This window comes from Trichomycterus rosablanca, chromosome 1 (assembly GCF_030014385.1).
Source record: "Trichomycterus rosablanca isolate fTriRos1 chromosome 1, fTriRos1.hap1, whole genome shotgun sequence".
NCBI classification, from domain to species: Eukaryota; Metazoa; Chordata; class Actinopteri; order Siluriformes; family Trichomycteridae; genus Trichomycterus; species Trichomycterus rosablanca.
In genome coordinates this window covers 78,219,583-78,238,005 of record NC_085988.1, presented here as the reverse complement: position 1 = coordinate 78,238,005, position 18,423 = coordinate 78,219,583, and the positions used below count along the sequence as shown (strand labels likewise).

Here is an 18,423-nt window from a genome sequence, read left to right as displayed (position 1 = left end):
GGCATAACACATACACAGCATGAACAGTTAGATGTAAATCATGCAGGTATAAAAAGATTGGAAGGGAATTGTTTATTTTTTTCCCTCTACAGTGCATAATAGCATTAAACGCTTTAAGGAATCTCTAGGAAATTTAGTGCATAACAAGCAGGGCCACCCATGATCACCGATCCTTCAGAACCATCATCAGTAACTAATATTATTACATGGGCAAGGGATTACAAACCTTTGTCAAGCACTTCAATACTGAGTTACATTCACAAATGCCACTTAAATCTTTACTGTGCAAAAATGAAGCCTTATGTTAACCATGTGTAAAAGCGGCGTCAAGCTCTCTGGACTTGGAGACATCTGGGATGGACCATCACACAATGAAAACAACTGTAATCAGATGAATCAGTAGTTTTGCAAATAGACTTTTTGCTCATTTTTGCTCGAGCAGCTCAACAGTTCATGGTTGATGTTGGCTGATTCTTCTCTTCATGATGCACCATACATTTTCAATGAAAGACAGATCTGGACAGCAGGCAGGCTAATCAAGCACAGACACTTTGTTTCTACAAAGCGTACAGAATGAGACCTTGATGGCTGCATATATATCTCTAAAATCCCAATATATAAGTATCTCTAGATAAATGGTACCTGCACACATTTGATTTGCATTTGACATTTAACACATGCCATGGGCGCTGATGCACCCCCCTACCATGACAGATGTTGGCTTTTGCTCATTTAGCTGATTACAGTCGGGATGGTACTTGTGAGTGTAATGAGTTTAAACAGCACATTGAATCGCCTTTGGTGATAAGCAGTTTGTGTGTAATTGTGTGTGTATGTGAGAGTATGTCATTAAGAATATTGCAGTGAGAGTGTGGTATTGGAGTATTGCAGTATCGGAGATATAGCAGTGTGAGTATAGCCATAAGAATATTGCAGTAAAAGTATAGCAGATAGTATGGCATTGAGAATAATGCAGTAAGAGTATAGCAGTCATTATGGCATTGAGAATATTGCAGTAAGAGTATAGCAGTCAGTATGGTATTAAGAATATCGCAGTAAAAGTATTGCAGTTAGTATGGCATTGAGAATAATGCAGTAAGAGTATAGCATTAAGTATGGCATTGAGAATAATGCAGTAAGAGTATAGCAGTTAGTATGTCATTGAGAATATTGCAGTGAGAGTATAGCATTGACAATATTGCAGTAAGGATATTGCAGTAAGAGTGTAGCCTTGAGAACATTGCATTAGCATTGAGAATATTAAAGTGTGAGTATAGCTGTGAGTATAGGATTGTGAATACTGCAGTGGGAGTAAAGCAGTGAGAGTATGGCTTTGAGAATATTACAGTGAGGGTACATCAGTGAAAGTATAGAAGTAAGAATTTTGCAGTGAGAGTATAGAAGTGAGAAAGTTGCAGTGAGTGTACATCAGGTAGAGTATAGAAGTGAGAAAGTTGCAGTGAGGGTACATCAGGGAGAGTATTGAAGTTTGAAAGTTGCAGTGAGAGTATAGAAGTGAGAATGTTGCAGTGAGGGTACAGCAGTGAGAGTATAGAAGTGAGAAAGTTGCAGTGATGGTACATCAGTGAGAGTATAGAAGTGAGAAAGTTGCAGTGAGGGTATAAAAGTGAGAAAGTTGCAGTGAGGGTACATCAGTGAGAGTAGAAGTGAGAAAGTTGCAGTGAGTGTATAGAAGTGAGGAAGTTGCAGTGATGGTACAGCAGTGAGAGTATAGAAGTGAGAAAGTTGCAGTGAGTGTAAAGAAGTGAGAAAGTTGCAGTGATGGTACATCAGTGAGAGTATAGAAGTGAGAAAGTTGCAGTGAGGGTATAGAAGTGAGAAAGTTGCAGTGATGGTACATCAGTGAGAGTATAGAAGTGAGAAAGTTGCAGTGAGGGTACATCAGGGAGAGTATTGAAGTTTGAAAGTTGCAGTGAGGGTACATCAGTGAGAGTATAGAAGTGAGAATGTTTTAGTGAAGGTACATCAGTGAGATTATATAACTGAGAAAGTTGCAGTGAGGGTACATCAGTAAGAGTATAGAAGTGAGAAAATTGCAGTGAGGGTATAGAAGTGAGAAAGTTGCAGTGAGGGTACAGCAGTGAGAGTATAGAAGTGAGAAAGTTGCAGTGAGTGTATAGAAGTGAGAAAGTTGCAGTGAGTGTATAGAAGTGAGAAAGTTGCAGTGAGTGTATAGAAGTGAGAAAGTTGCAGTGATGGTACAGCAGTAAGAGTATAGAAGTGAGAAAGTTGCAGTGAGTGTATAGAAGTGAGAAAGTTGCAGTGAAGGTATAGAAGTGAGAAAGTTGCAGTGATGGTACAGCAGTAAGAGTATAGAAGTGAGAAAGTTGCAGTGAGTGTATAGAAGTGAGAAAGTTGCAGTGAAGGTATAGAAGTGAGAAAGTTGCAGTGATGGTACATCAGTGAGAGTATAGAAGTGAGAAAGTTGCAGTGAGGGTACATCAGTGAGATTATATAAGTGAGAAAGTTGCAGTGAGGGTACATCAGTGAAGGTTTAAAAGTAAGAAAGTTGCAGTGAGACTATAGAAGTGAGAGTTGCAGTGAGGGTACAGCAGTGAGAGTACAGAAGTGAGAAAGTTGCAGTGATGGTACAGCAGTGAGAGTATAGATGTGAGAAAGTTGCAGTGAGTGTATAGAAGTGAGAAAGTTGCAGTGATGGTACAGAAGTGAGTGTATAGAAGTGAGAAAGTTGCAGTGAGTGTATAGAAGTGAGAAAGCTGCAGTAATGGTACATCAGTGAGAGTATAGAAGTGAGACAGTTGCAGTGAAGGTATAGAAGTGAGAAAGTTGCAGTGAGTGTATAGAAGTGAGAAAGTTGCAGTAATGGTACATCAGTGAGAGTATAGAAGTGAGACAGTTGCAGTGAAGGTATAGAAGTGAGAAAGTTGCAGTGAGGGTACATCAGTGAGATTATATAAGTGAGAAGTTGCAGTGAGGGTACAGCAGTGAAGGTTTAAAAGTAAGAAAGTTGCACTGAGGGTATAGAAGTGAGAGTTGCAGTGAGGGTACAGCAGTGAGAGTACAGAAGTAAGACAGTTGCAGTGAGGGTATAGAAGTGAGAGTATAGAAGTGAGAAAGTTGCACTGAGGGTACATCAGTGAGAGTATAGAAGTGAGAAAGTTGCACTGAGGGTATAGAAGTGGGACAGTTGCAGTGAGGGTACAGCAGTGAGAGTACAGAAGTAAGACAGTTGCAGTGATGGTATAGAAGTGAGAGTATAGAAGTGAGACAGTTGCAGTGATGGTATAGAAGTGAGAGTATAGAAGTGAGAAAGTTGCACTGAGGGTACATCAGTGAGAGTATAGAAGTGAGAAAGTTGCACTGAGGGTATAGAAGTGGGACAGTTGCAGTGAGGGTACAGCAGTGAGAGTACAGAAGTAAGACAGTTGCAGTGATGGTATAGAAGTGAGAGTATAGAAGTGAGACAGTTGCAGTGAGGGTATAGAAGTGAGAGTAGATAGATAGATAGATAGATAGATAGATAGATAGATAGATAGATAGATAGATAGATAGATAGATAGATAGATAGATAGATAGATAGATAGATAGATGATAGATAGATAGATAGATAGATAGATAGATAGATAGATAGATAGATAGATAGATAGATAGATAGATAGATAACTTTATTAATCCCATAGGGAAAGTCAGTTATTACAGCAGCTCCAGGTACATTAAAGCAAAAAGTATTAAAGTACAAATAATTAAAGTACGCAAGTAATGTTGTACACAGTATGTAATTGAATAAATAAAATAAAATAACGTAGTGTCATATAAAAAACTTAACAGATATGTAGTATGGTCTTTATAAACAGAGTGCTAGAACATGCTCCATGAGTCTGTCCTGATAGTACTTTAGTGTTCAATGATGTCCCGAACCAGTGAATAATTATACAGCATGATCGCTGCTGGTATAAACGATCTTCTGTACCGTTCCTTGTTACAGCGGAGCTGGATGAGTCTGTTGCTGAAAGTGCTCCGCTGTCCGACTCACATCTCATGAAAGGGGTGTGATGGGTTGTCCAATATGGTTTTGAGTTTATTCAGTGACCTCCTTCCAACCACCAACTCGAAACTGTCCAGTGAGCAGCCCAACACTGAGCCAGCCTTCCTGATCAGTTTATTGAGTTTCTTTACATCTCTCCTGCTCTGAGGCTGCTTCCCCAACACACTGCTGCAAAGAAAACAGCCCCCGCAACAACAGTCTGGTAAAACATGGCCAACATTTTGTTGCACACATTAAAGGACCTGAGCTTTCTCAGAAAGTAGAGTCTGCTCATCCCCTTCCTGAACACAGCCTCAGCGTTAGCCCTCCAGTCCAATCTGTTGTCAATGATATGATTATACCTTCAAAAATGTATCTACACACGACTGCGTCTTTTAAATTACAAACATAACTCATCTTTCCCGTTTAGTTTGTTCATTTGCCTTAATTTCTGTGCAATATTGGGTGTTTCTACTTTAGAAATATGTTTAATTTGACCAGCATTGTTTTTTCTCTATTTATTTAAACATTTCCTTCCATTTTTCTCCCAATTTAGCATGGTCAATTTGTCTTCCGCTGCCAGGGGATCCCCGATTGCCATCAAGGTGTGTATATTGCTGCTCACACCTCCTCCAACCCGTGCACAGCCCTTAACAGAACCCTTTTTCACCCATGCATTCTGCACAGGCGCCTCTTTATGTTGCTGATCAGGCGCTCTGTAGCTGCAGCTGTACAACCTGGGGTCTTTTAAACAAGTAGTCCAATACCCAGGTGATCATGGTTTTGTCCACTTGATCACCTGGGTATTGGACTACTTGTATAGAAGTATAGAAGTGAGACAGTTGCAGTGAGGGTACAGCAGTGAGAGTATAGAAGTAAGACAGTTGCAGTGAGGTCTTTTAGACATGTCTTGTATACCTCACTTTTTTGCACAGGGAACAATCATTCTGGAACAGGAAAGGGCCTTAAAAAGGGCCCTAAACTGTTGCTGAAGGCATAAACAGTTTATATTACTGTTCAAAAATTACTTTCAGCATTTTAATATTATTATTTATTTATTTATTAATCAGAGCTTTTACTTTATTGCATGTCTTAGGAAAAAGCATTACGATTTGCTGATTTAATTTCAGGTAGAATGTTTTGAAAAGAAGAGTTCAGTCAGTTCAGTCACTGAACAAATGGCATGTTAATTAATATTTGGTCTATATTTAGACACACAATTGAGACTTTGAAATGACTTGTACTGCTGATAAATCACATTGCTAGCACTTAATGAATTTGCACCGGGCCTGTATTTTGAAAGTAGAACACATTTGTTGATTAGAGAGGCACACCAGCGAAGTGTTATTTTGCTCATTTTAATGATTTAGTCTTGTGTTTAGAGAGTACATTAGCATGCGCGTTGCACGCTTTTGGCTGGGATTACCAAACTCACACATTCACACAAGGTATTTAGTGCTCTGCATTAGAACAACACTGAATTTACTTTCCTTTTTTTAAAGTTGATATACATGCATGACTAATAACAAATAATTTACATAAAAGGATGAATTCTAGTTATCACAGAACCTGTATGAGACAACACAGCCCAGGTAATGAACATTTTCAGCAGGTTGTTTTGTTGCCGTTGGTCACCTTGTGTCTTGTATTGTAATTATGTTTCATGCAAAATCATAAAGCTCGGCGTCAACACCGCTGCTCAGGAGCGCACATGCATATTCATGCAGCTGCTAAGTATTCATGAGCAAATGGTCGAGCGAACGCAGTCTGAGCCACATCAGTGAAATATAACCTGTAGCTTTTATTATTGCTGCAGCAGCTTAGAGTGTTAAAATGATTCAGAGTCTGGCACCATCTAAAAGCTGCTGCGAGCAGGCAGGGGGGCTGGACGCTGAATTACAGGCACTGCAGCACCAAATCAGTTCAGGCTTAAGGATGATCTACACTTATGCAAGGATGCATGAAAATTCATTGCAACCAAGACAGGGGGTTTATGGGTAAACATTGCTTGCATAGACACGAAGAAAGCCAATGTGGAAATCTCTAAAAAACTATGTTGGGAAAGGATCACTATTTTGGGCAGGGGTAATTCAGGGGTTTAGATAGTGGACTATTGATTGGAAAGTCTCTGGTTTAAGTCCCACCATGGTGGTCACTGCTGGCCTAAGCAAAACCTTTAAAGTCTCACAGGACTGCATAAAAGATGGTGTCTACATCTAATATCCCAATAATCTGAATCATTCTAGAATTAGTAACAAAAATACGCTCTATGACCACAAGTATGTGGACACCAGACTTCAAGCTTGTACGACATCCTATTTCCAATCCAACCAAAACTGTTGCCATTGATATGAAGTTCACTCACTCACTTTCTTAACCGCTTATCCAGTTAGGGTCACGGGGGTTGGTGCTGAAGCCTATCCTAGCTTTTCAATGGGCGCAAGGCACACAGTAACACCCTGGACGGGTGGCGGGCCATCGCATGGCAGACACACATACAAACACACACACATACACACATGCATTCACCTATAGTGTAATTCAGTGTCTCCAATTAACCAGACTGCATGTTTTTGGACTGTGGGATGAAACCGGAGCTCTTGAAGGAAACCTGCGCAGACACGGGGAGAACATGCAAACTCCGTACAGAAAGGAGCTGGACCGCCTTCTTGCTGTGAGGCGACAGTGCTACCAACAAAGCCACCATGCCGCATTTTGTCAACCACACTAGGCGAGTGCATATATGCGAATTAGCCTTGTGTACGGAGAGACACACCCTGATCCGCACTCTTACCCCGCATCTGTGCAGGCGCCATCAATCAGCCAGCAGAGGTCATAGAGCATCAGTTATGAGGAGTCCCTATCCGGCTTAATACCCCACCCCTGTGTAAACAACAATCGTTCTTCATGTGGCCGCTCAGCCCAGCCGGATGGCAGAGCTGAGATTCGATACGATGTATTAGAAATCCCAGTTAGCGTGTGTTTTTACCGCTGCGCCACCTGAGCGGCTGTTGTTTACCCTTTTTTGATGTGTCTTATTAGTTTAACACCACACACCACTTCAAATTCAAGCCAAAAAAAGTGAGAGGAAAAAGCTGGGTGGGAAAAGACAGAACTGGAAAGGGGGCAGGGTCTTCGACACTGTGTAAGGACCCTGGTTAGTAGCCCCGAGGTCCCTGTACAGAAGTGGAGAAACTCGGAGAGTGGTGCGTGACTCTCAATGCGCGAGACTGACCGCACAACCAAATCCACCAAAGTATGGGTGAATATAAAGGGGTCGGTGGAATGCACAGGTGGCGGAGGGAGTGTGTGTCAAGCAAATATACCCTCCTCGGACGTGATCAGGGTCTCCAGTAAGGGAAAAGCTTGGCTACGCTTGGCTATGCATTATGTACAATAAAGTAGTTTATGAGCTAAGAGGACTGTATGTATGGTTTTATTCTATAATATTCAGTTTCCCTTCATGCGGGTTTGTTGCTATTTGAGCCTGGTCTAGTCTCATAATGTCTGTGGTGTAAGAGTGGCATGGTTATTAGGAGGGCACTGTGGAAGTGAGGGAGGGAGGATAGTCAGGATGTGAGCTGCCTTTATTACCCAGCTGAAGCCCGAACGGCCTCAGCCAGCTGAATAAGAGTGAGATTAAAGACAGACCGTTTCGAGGTGGCATTCAGCGTCTGAAAGCGGGCCACGCTACCCGCTGCATGCTGATGAAGCCCGGTGAATGGCCTCATGCACCTCGAACCAGCCTTGGGGTGATTACAGCTCCTCCGCTCCCAGATAAATCGCCAGCACTCTGGGTGCCCGGCCTTTCTGAGAGGTGAAAAATGGGTCTCGATTGTTCAGGAGCAGGGGTTTTAACCTGCGAAAATGCTCAGCGTTTAAAGATCAGCTCCGTGGGCTCGTGTCCAGCCCTCCGGGAGAGTAAACCCATTTAATTACAGAAAGTAGCATTACATTGTGGGGAACGCGGGGAGGTTAGAGGATGGAGAAACGGTCTGACATTTGTTTTCTTCCTATCCACCATCTTCATCCACTTGAGAGATGATCATTCACCGTGTTATTGTGGCAACAGGCTGGAATTAATAGATTACTTTATTAAAAAGGAGCAGAACTGGAAAGTGGATCTTCCTCTCTGGAGGGGCTTCATTTCTTTAAGGAATTAATTAAAAGAAAAAAAACAACAACAAAAAAAGACCATATAGAAAAACAGGCCATTTTTTTTCTCTTTGGGGGGAAGACGGGTTTGTAGAAAAGAATTGTTGATTCTCTCTGTTTAAACAAAATTTAATTAAAGGCTGTAAGCAGAAAACACACTGGGTGTTCACATTATTGCATATTTGCAGGGTCAGTTGGGATGGATCAATTTCACTTATTTATTTTTTTTGTTTATTTTATCATTTATTATGGCTTTTTTGGTGGGGTTTTTTTTTGCATTTTTTTCTTTTATTTGTATTATTTATTTATTTATTGCAATTTTTCTCCCCAGTCTATTTCTAGTTCGTCCCCTTTGACACGCATTGTCACCAACTTTCTCCTTTTTACCTTCAAAGTCCGGAGTCTCACAGAAAGCCTTATCATGTATGGAGTGCCACACTTTGCTGTTCCGTGAATCATCCACTTCTCGTGCTGGCACCTCGAGCAAACAGCAAACCACTCATGCAACAGCAAAGAAACTCTGTCAACTTCCCTCCCTCAGACACAGCCAGTTTGTTGTTGTGTCTGTTGGATAAGAAATCTTGTCAACATGTAAGCTTGAGATCTCAGAGTTGGTGGACTAGTACATTAGACTGATGCGCCACCCAAGCCCATTTTGCACCACCCAACATCAGTGCCTGACTGTAAATGAAGGGGCAACTTTTTTAATCTTGTAAAAGCACTACCAGAAACGTGGAGGTTACTTTATTAATACAGCCACAAATTCAGGAGGGGGAAGCTAGCACAACAACAGTTTCAATCATACATAGTTCACTGTGTATGTATCTGTCCAACAAATATCATCCAAGATTAAGCACCAAAATCGTCTTGCATTTGTAATTTGTGTATTTTAACAGTGTTGGATGTTTAGGATGTTTAGTCTCAAACCTTAAGGTCATGACGCGATCACACCAATCCATGACTGATCCAATGCCTGTTTTGTTTTTTTTCAAACGTTAAGGGATGTTTTATCCATTGATATTATAACATAAGTCATCACGAGACACTTTCACAGTGTTTGGGTGTGTTTTATAAATAAGAACACTTAAATTAGAAACATCTTACTGGTTAAAAATAAATGGAACAAGGAGAAAATTAGGGCTGTTAAAGTGGCACAGCGGTAAAATACGCTAGTGCACCAGAGCTGGGATCTCAAATACATCGTATTGAATCTGAGCTCCGCCATCCGGCTGGGCTCGGCGGCCACTTGAACAACGATTGGCTGTTGTTCATAGGGGTGAGACAAGCCGGACCAGGGTTCCTAATAACTTGTGCAATTACGACCTCTGCTGGCTGACTGATGGCACGTGTGCAGAGTTGGGGAATAATACTGGTCAGGGTGTGGCTCTCTGTGCACAAGGCTAGTCTGCATATGAACTCACCTCGTGCAGGTGAAAAGATGCAGTCGGGACTGCGCATGTGTCGGCGGGGGCATGTGTCAGTCGCGAAGCTCCTCATTCAGCAGTGGAGGGTTGTATTGGTAGAGGTGAAGCGTAACGCAATCAGGGTAATTGGATACGACTAGATTAGGAGAGAAAATTGGGGGAAAACAATAGGGAAAAAAAGAGGAAATTTAAAAAAGACCTTTAGTTCAGACCTTAATTGAAACACCAAAAACGATATTGTCATGAGGTTTAATGAGAGATAGTCTGGGTGCTATCTTTACATTCCTGTACCTGTGACAGAACGATGAGACATGTGCCATGTAGTGAATAGACTGAAACATCTAGTGAACTCTGCATAATGTGCTGAGGGAGAAAATGTTCACCTCACTGAAACAGAAAGGTCTCTGACCCAAAATCATTGTATATGACATTATTTCTTTCTTTCACTCACCCAGTAGAGGAGTGGTTCTCAACCAGGGGGCCTCAGTGAGCTTAGAGGGGGTCCCATTGAATTTAACTGAGAAAAGTAAACAAGAATCACATGTAAAGGGACAGGAATTAATAGGCTATTGGGATATAGGAGATTTATTGTGATGTCATATTAATCCATTTTAAACTGCCTATAGCATACGTTGGGTCTTTGAGAATGGGCTATATGTAAAGTCAGAGACGATCGCTCATCTATTGCTGCTGTTTGAGTTGGTCATCTTCTAGACCTCACAGGATGCTGCCCACTGGGTGCTGTTGGCTGGATATATTTTTGGTTGGTGGACTATTCTCAGGTGTTTAAAAACTCCAGCAGCTTTGCTGTGTCTTATCCACTCATACCAGCTCAACACACACTAACACACCAGCACCATTTCATTGTCACTGCAGTGCTGAGAATAATCCACCACCCAAATAATACCTACTCTGTAGTGGTCCTGGTAGAGTCCTGACCATTGAAGAACAGCATGAAAGGGGGCTAACAAAACATGAATACCAACTAATGGACTACAGTCAGTAATTGTAGAACTACAAAGTACCTCTATCGATACAACCTTTTACTTCTGACTGAGGAGCCTCGCAACTGACACACGCCCCCTCTGACACGTGTGCAGTACCGACTGCATCTTTTCACCTGCTTGAGGCGCGTTCATATGCAGATCAGCTTTGTGTACGGAGAGCCACACCACGATCAGCATAATTCCTCAACTCTGCGCAGGCGGCATCAATCAAGTTGTAATTGCACCAGTTATGAGGAACCCTGGTCCGGTACGATTTTGATATGATGTATTTGAAATCCCAGCTCTGGTGTGCTAGCATATTTTACCACTGCGCCACCTGAGTGCCAGAATGGACAATATTTGATTTGCTTGATGCAGATCTCAATACCTTCTGTCATCCTTGCTAAAAGTGTAAGAATAATATCGTAACCCTGGAAATATTTTTTAAACACAGGGGAGTCTAAGAGAAAAAGATTGAGAAGCGCTGCCGTAGAGTAGAGATTTATCCATCACTACATGTGTTATACATATACCTCACAGCAAATGTTCAGTTTCCTACCAGCCAAACTCTGGCTGTGCAATTGGAGAAACACGATAGTGCTTAGTGCTGTGAAGCAGCAGCATTTCCTTCGTTTGCCTCGATTACGCTTGTTAAGGGCTTCATTTAAAGCTATCCTGCTAAGCTAGAGCAAAATACAGGCCATCCTGCTTCTGCTAATTCACCGTCTGGATCCAAATTACTGTTTGGACACTCAGCATGTGATTTGGCTTTGCTCTCGGAACAACTGTACAGTAATTAAAGCTGAAGACAGAGAACGCGGTGTGTTAATGTGGTTATACCTGACCAGACTGAAGGGTTCTGGAGTTTTCTATATAGTAGAACCCTTTAAGACAGGCAAATGTCATTTATATTTATTTTAACCCACAGTACAGCAGTACAGAGGTCAAGAAACCAAAATGTCAATAATGAACTTCTACGTGGCTATTTTACACCGATCAGCCATAGCATTAAAACCACCTCCTTGTTTCTACACTCACTGTCCATTTTATCAGCTCCACTTACCATATAGAAGCACTTTGTAGTTCTACAATTACTGAAGTCCATCTGTTTCTCTGCATGCTTTGTTAGCCCCCTTTCACCCTGTTCTTTAATGGTCAGGACTCTCCACAGGACCACTACAGAGCAGGTATTATTTAGGTGGTGGATCATTCTCAGCACTGCAGTGACACTGACATGGTGGTGGTGTGTTAGTGTGTGTTGTGCTGGTATGAGTGGATCAGACACTTTCAGACCAGCTTTTAAAATACTCAATGTCCACTCTATTAGACACTCCTACCTAGTTGGTCCACCTTGTAGATGTAAAGTCTATTGCTGCTGTTTGAGTTAGTCATCTTCTAGACCTTCATCAGTGGTCACAGGACGCTGCCCACAGGGCGCTGTTGGCTGGATGTTTTTGGTTGGTGGACTATTCTCAGTCCAGCAGTGACAGTGAGGTGTTTAAAAACTCCATCAGCGCTGCTGTCTCTTATCCACTCATACCAGCACAACACACACTAACACACCACCACCATGTCAGTGTCACTGCAGTGCTGAGAATCATCCACCACCTAAATAATACCTGCTCTGTGGTGGTCCTGTGGCGGTCCTGACCATTGAAGAACAGCAGTAAGGGGGCTAACAAAGCATGCAGAGAAACAGATGGACTACAGTCAGTAATTGTAAAACTACAAATTGCTTCTATATGGTAAGTGGAGCTGATAAAATGGACAGTGAGTGTAGAAACAAGGAGGTGGTTTTAATGTTATGGCTGATCGGTGTATAATCCAGCATACGTTTAATGTATTATTAGAATTAATGCAGGATCTTATCCTTTCAAAACACATAAATCTGATGCAAAGTGTTGTTGCTTACACCTTTTTTTTTTTGCTCTCATACTAAAGAAAGATAAATGGGTTTCTTGAGAAATGCTTCTTTTTCTCCTCAGTGCATTTCTCCTACAATAAAACATTTTGCATGCTTCATTAGGGATTAATTAGCATGTACACACATGATAGACTGGCAAGTTTTTCAAATGTCATTTCAATTTTCATCTTTTCCCTTGTTCTAATTATTAAATATTGGTCAGGTAAACAAGCTTTTAAACATTTTTATTCTTTATGACTTACATTTACATTTTCAGCATTTAGCAGATGCTTTTATCCAGAGCGACTTACAGTACAGTGACAGTATATTGTCTTTGCAGTTGAGGGTTAAGGGCCTTGCTTAAGGGCCCAATAGTGGCAACCTGGCAGTGGTGGTTCTTGAACCAGTGACCTTTCGATTACTAACTCAGTCCCTTAACCGCTAGGCAACAACTTAATATACAACTTAATATGCCTCCAGTGCAAATATTCACTTGAAATTTGTACACAATGTGTCTTTACTTTGTATGCTTAAATGTGACAAAGAGTATTTATTTATACGCATACAGTAACACGGTGACTGCTGTCAAAAGAGCTGTTCCACAATAGAAGTTATGTCCCTCTGCGCCGCCTAGTTCGACCAGCGCTTGGGAACATGGAGGCGCAAAAGCATGTTGTTTTGTCATCTTATAATTGACTAATAGCTGTGCCTACTATCCCTTTGCGCTGCCTAGTTTGGCCAGCAGGTGGGGTTAAAAATCTCTCTTGATTCACAGTCACCAGCTCCTCATAAGCATCCATTTGCACTCCCCCATCGTTCCCTTGTAAGGGCCCAACAAGCAGCCATACTGGGGTGAGACAGCAAAGAAGACATAGAGAAGCCATGATATATAGGAAACCTTCCACCTGAAGCAAATTAACGTTTAAAAGTTGCAGGTGACAAGGCAGTGCAGAGGAATAGATCAACATGTTTTAGTTCTTTTGTGCCCCCAAGTGCTGGCAAAACTAGGAGGGCACGCAGAAGGACATGACTCCTAACATGGAGCTGCTTTTTTGATGGCAACGTTTGATGGCGCATCTTTGGCTCCCAAAAACTGGTGGAAATGTGGGTCGGTTCTCTAAAAAGCACCAATGTTCTGAGAAGCCCAAACGGAACCGGTTCAAGAACCAGAGTTCTATTGGTTGAAAAGCACTGATTGTGGAAGCTGAAGATGCTTCTTAAAGTCTTCAGGGGTCAAATTAGTACACAACATTTTATTAAAAACAAGGTACAGAGATATAGCAAACAGCTTAAATGCCTCTGTCAGTACTTGTGCCTTCAAGGATTCAAGGAGGGTTTATTCAAGACTAAATAAAAAAGAAAGTAAGAAAAAAGCTTCTGTCTTTTATTCTAACGGGGTTTCGGCATATTTGTGGCGTTAGACTGATGTCTGTTTGTACTAGAGTGAGGAAATGTTTACCGAGGAAGCATTTCAGTAAGTTGCGTTGAATAAAAACATGTGCTAAATGCTGTATGATAATAAAACATTCATGTAAACGTAATCAATCATGTTTTCATAAATCCATCCATACTGTGCTTGACGATCTGTCAAACAGCTCCAATTAATAAAGCAAATCTTACAGGCTGACTGCAGAAAGGAGGACGAGCAGATCAATAATCATGACATTCATTAAGTCATTCTGATATGAACGTGGGTTCAGGCATTGATCGTAGTGGTTGAAAAATGTTGAGGTGGACAGCACACATATGTATAAATCAACCATATCAACCCTACCACAGCTGTCAGGAAGGGTCAATGAAACATCAAAAGAGTCAGATGAACTAAAAGCAGCAGGAACACTTATTAAAATAGAGTGACGTCTTAGTGGGGATTTGTGCCTATTCAGTCAAAAAAGCATTTGTATGGCTGGGCATTGATATTGGTCAAAAAATCCTCAGTTGATGTTCCAGTTCATTCCAAAGCTCTGAAGGTCAGGGCTCTGTGCAGGTCACTGGAGTGTCTTTAAATCAAGCTTTTCTTCATGCCTTTATGCACAGGGGCAAAGTTTACATTTACATTTTCGGCATTTAGCAGGCGCTTTTATCCAGAGCGACTTACAGTACTATGACAGTATATTGTCTAAGCAATTGAGTGTTTGGGGCCTTGCTCAGGGGCCCAACAGTGGCAACTTGGCGGTGGTGGGCCTTGAACCAGCAAACTTCTGATTACTAGTCCAGTACCTTAACGACAACAGCTATCACAGTTATGCTGGAACAGGAAAGGGCCTTCCCTAAATTGTTGCTGCAAAGTTGAAAGCATATCATTTCCCTTATATGATTAAGTTATTACACCTGTTAGCAACTGTTGTGGCTGAAACACGTGAATTCAAAAATTAGACTAGGTGTCCCAATACTTTTGTCCATATAGTGTATGTATTGTGAAGCTCGGTGGTGCAGTGGCTCAGAGGTAGCACTGTCGCCTCACAGCAAGAAGGTCCTGGGTTTGATTCCCAGGTGAAGTGGTCCAGGTCATTTCTGTGTGAAGTTTGCATATTGTTCCTGTGTTTGCATGGGTTTCCTCAAGGTGCTCTGGTTTCCTCCCACAGTCCAAAGACATGCAGTCAGGTTAACTGAAAATACTAAATTGCCGCCAGGTGTGTGTGTGTGTGTTTGCTCCGTGATGGACTGACGATCTGTCCATGGTGTTTCCAGCTTTTCACCCAGTGAATTGGAACCACTGTAATCTAACTTTGCAACTTTGTACTTATGTTATTTTCTTGGGGTGTGTACATACTTTCCCCCCGTCAGTTTCTTTTTTAAACATACTGTATATGTTTACTCTTATAAATGTATGATTCTTTGTTTTTATTTATTAGTATGAAGTCAAAAAGACATTAAGTGTTTCATTCTGAAGTATATTTATGCAAGTATATAAAACAGCATAAACTATAGCAGCCAATATTTGGTTCCTTCCACTGTTCATTCATTAAATAAATACATAAAATCTCAAATAGATTTTTTTCCACCAATAAGCAGCTTAATATTGTCACGTATCCAGCCTGTATGTGCTCCTGGAGTGCTCCTTATGTGCCATGCCCCTCTCTCCGGGAGCACTCGCAGTCTCAAGCCAACGCCCCTTTTGTGATTGGTCACCTGCTAATTATCCACAGCTGCACCTTGTCTGAGGTGATAAGCTGTAGGTATTCAAGAAGGCAGCTTGGGGATCATTGGTCATGTCGGTTTGTTCCTAGCTCATGTTCTTTTGGTTTGGGGTGGCACGGTGGCTCAGCAAGAAGGTCCTGGGTTTGACCCACAGGTGGGGCTGTCCAGGTCCTTTCTGTTTGGAGTTAGCATGTTCTCCCTGTGTCTGTGTGGGTTTCCTCCGGGAGCTCCGGTTTCCTCCCACAGTCTAAAGGCATGCAAGTGAGGTGAATTGGAGCTACAAAATAGGCTCTATGCACGCAAGCTCTGTGACGCGTTTCCGTTTAGCGTTAGTCGGGCAGTCTAGCTTCCGGTTTGTTATAAACACCGGCAAATTTCTAATCACAACGTGTCGTATAGCGGCGAATATACGAGTTTGAGTTCTAAAATTAGTAAGAAGGTTTTGTGTTTTCAAAAACAAGATCGGGGTGGATCGGTACATTCTCAGGGTTCATGTTGAACGCTGCATCCGACGGGTTAAAAAGAATAAGTTGTTTGACACAGTGATCGCTATCAGAGCATAAATCAGCTGTTTACTGTATCGTGAGATTGGACCACTTGTCAAGGGATGGAGCTAAACATTCGTTTTTGACTGTAATTTTTTAAAGAACGTGCACATTTAAATATTGTAAATATATATATTATAGTTTATACTGTTTTTAAACAAAAGCATAAAAAGCCAACAAAAGCCTCTTCATTATGTAAACATACCTCTTATGTCTACACTCTTTGATAATTTTATTAGTTCTACAATTACAAACTGTAGTTAATTTGTTTCTTTCTATACTGTTAGCCTCCTTTCTGTTCTTGATGACCAGGACCCCCACAGAGCAGGTATTATTTAGGTGGTGGATGATTCTCAGCACTGCAGTGACAATGACATGCTGGTGGTGTGTTAGTGTGTGTTGTGCTGGTATGAGTGGATCAGACACAGCAGTGCTGCTGGAGTTTTTAAACACCGTGTCCACTCACTGTCCACTCTATTAAACACTCCTACCTTGTTGGTCCACCTTGTAGGCATAAAGTCAGAGACGATCACTCATCTATTGCTGCTGTTTCAATTGGTCATCTTCTAGACCATCAGTGGTCACAGGACGCTGCCCATGAGGCACTGTTGGCTGGATGTTATTGGTTGGTGGACGATTCTCAGTCCAGCAGTGACAGTGAGGTGTTTAAAAACTGCAGCAGCGCTGCTGTGTCTGATCCACTCATACCAGCACAACACACACTAACACACCAGCACCATGTCCGTGTCACTGCAGTGCTGAGAATCATCCACCACCTAAATAATACCTGCTCTGTGGGGGTCCTGGGAGAGTCATTGAAGAACAGCATGAAAGGGGGCTAACAAAGCATGTAGAGAAACAGATGGACTACAGTCAGTAATTGTAGAACTACAAAGTGCTTCTATATTGAGTGTGTAAAACAGTTTTTGCTGTTTCTTACGTTTTGTGAATCTGGCAGTTGTTTAACATTCATTTCACAATGAATAGACCACTTGAATGGCGTTAAAAAGACTTGAAATAAAATCTTTTTACATTTAACTTCAAATGGACGTTTTTTTTTTTCTCTTTTGTAACATGATACAAGGTTTTGAACTGAACAGCATATACAGTGCCTTGCAAAAGTATTCAGCCCCCTTGAACTTTTCAACCTTTTGCCACATTTCAGGCTTCAAACATAACGATATGAAATTGTAATTTTTTGTGAAGAATCAACAACAAGTGGGACACAATCGTGAAGTGGAACGAAATTTATTGGATATTTTAAACTTTTTTTAGAAATAAAAAACTGAAAAGTGGGGCGTGCAATATTATTCAGCCCCCTTGCGTTAATACTTTGTAGCGCCACCTTTTGCTGCGATTACAGCTGCAAGTCGCTTGGGGTATGTCTCTATCAGTTTTGCACATCGAGAGACAGAAATTTTTGCCCATTCTTCCTTGCAAAACAGCTCGAGCTCAGTGAGGTTGGATGGAGAGCGTTTGTGAACAGCAGTTTTCAGCTCTTTCCACAGATTCTCGATGGGATTCAGGTCTGGACTTTGACTTGGCCATTCTAACACCTGGATACGTTTATTTGTGAACCATTCCATTGTAGATTTTGCTTTATGTTTTGGTTCATTGTCTTGTTGGAAGATAAATCTCCGTCCCAGTCTCAGGTCTTTTGCAGACTGCAACAGGTTTTCTTCCAGAATGGTCCTGTATTTGGCTCCATCCATCTTCCCATCAATTTTAACCATCTTCCCTGTCCCTGCTGAAGAAAAGCAGGCCCAAACCATGATGCTGCCACCACCATGTTTGACAGTGGGGATGGTGTGTTCAGGGTGATGAGCTGTGTTGCTTTTACGCCAAACATAACGTTTTGCATTGTGGCCAAAAAGTTCGATTTTGGTTTCATCTGACCAGAGCACCTTCTTCCACATGTTTGGTGTGTCTCCCAGGTGACTTTTTATAGATATCTTTGAGAAATGGCTTTCTTCTTGCCACTCTTCCATAAAGGCCAGATTTGTGCAGTGTACGACTGATTGTGTCCTATGGACAGAGTCTCCCACCTCAGCTGTAGATCTCTGCAGTTCATTCAGAGTGATCATGGGCCTCTTGGCTGCATCCCTGATCAGTCTTCTCCTTGTTTGAGCTGAAAGTTTAGGGGGACGGCCGGGTCTTGGTAGATTTGCAGTGGTCTGATACTCCTTCCATTTCAATATGATCGCTTGCACAGTGCTCCTTGAGATGTTTAAAGCTTGGGAAATCTTTCTGTATCCAAATCCGG

General features: G+C 41.7%; 1 protein-coding gene across 2 annotated transcripts in view; it reads left to right on the top strand.

The window, feature by feature from the left end:
- The window catches only part of tafa5a (TAFA chemokine like family member 5a), a 229,416-nt gene that overhangs the window by 132,800 nt on the left and 78,193 nt on the right, over nt 1-18,423 (top strand). The window lies entirely within an intron of this gene.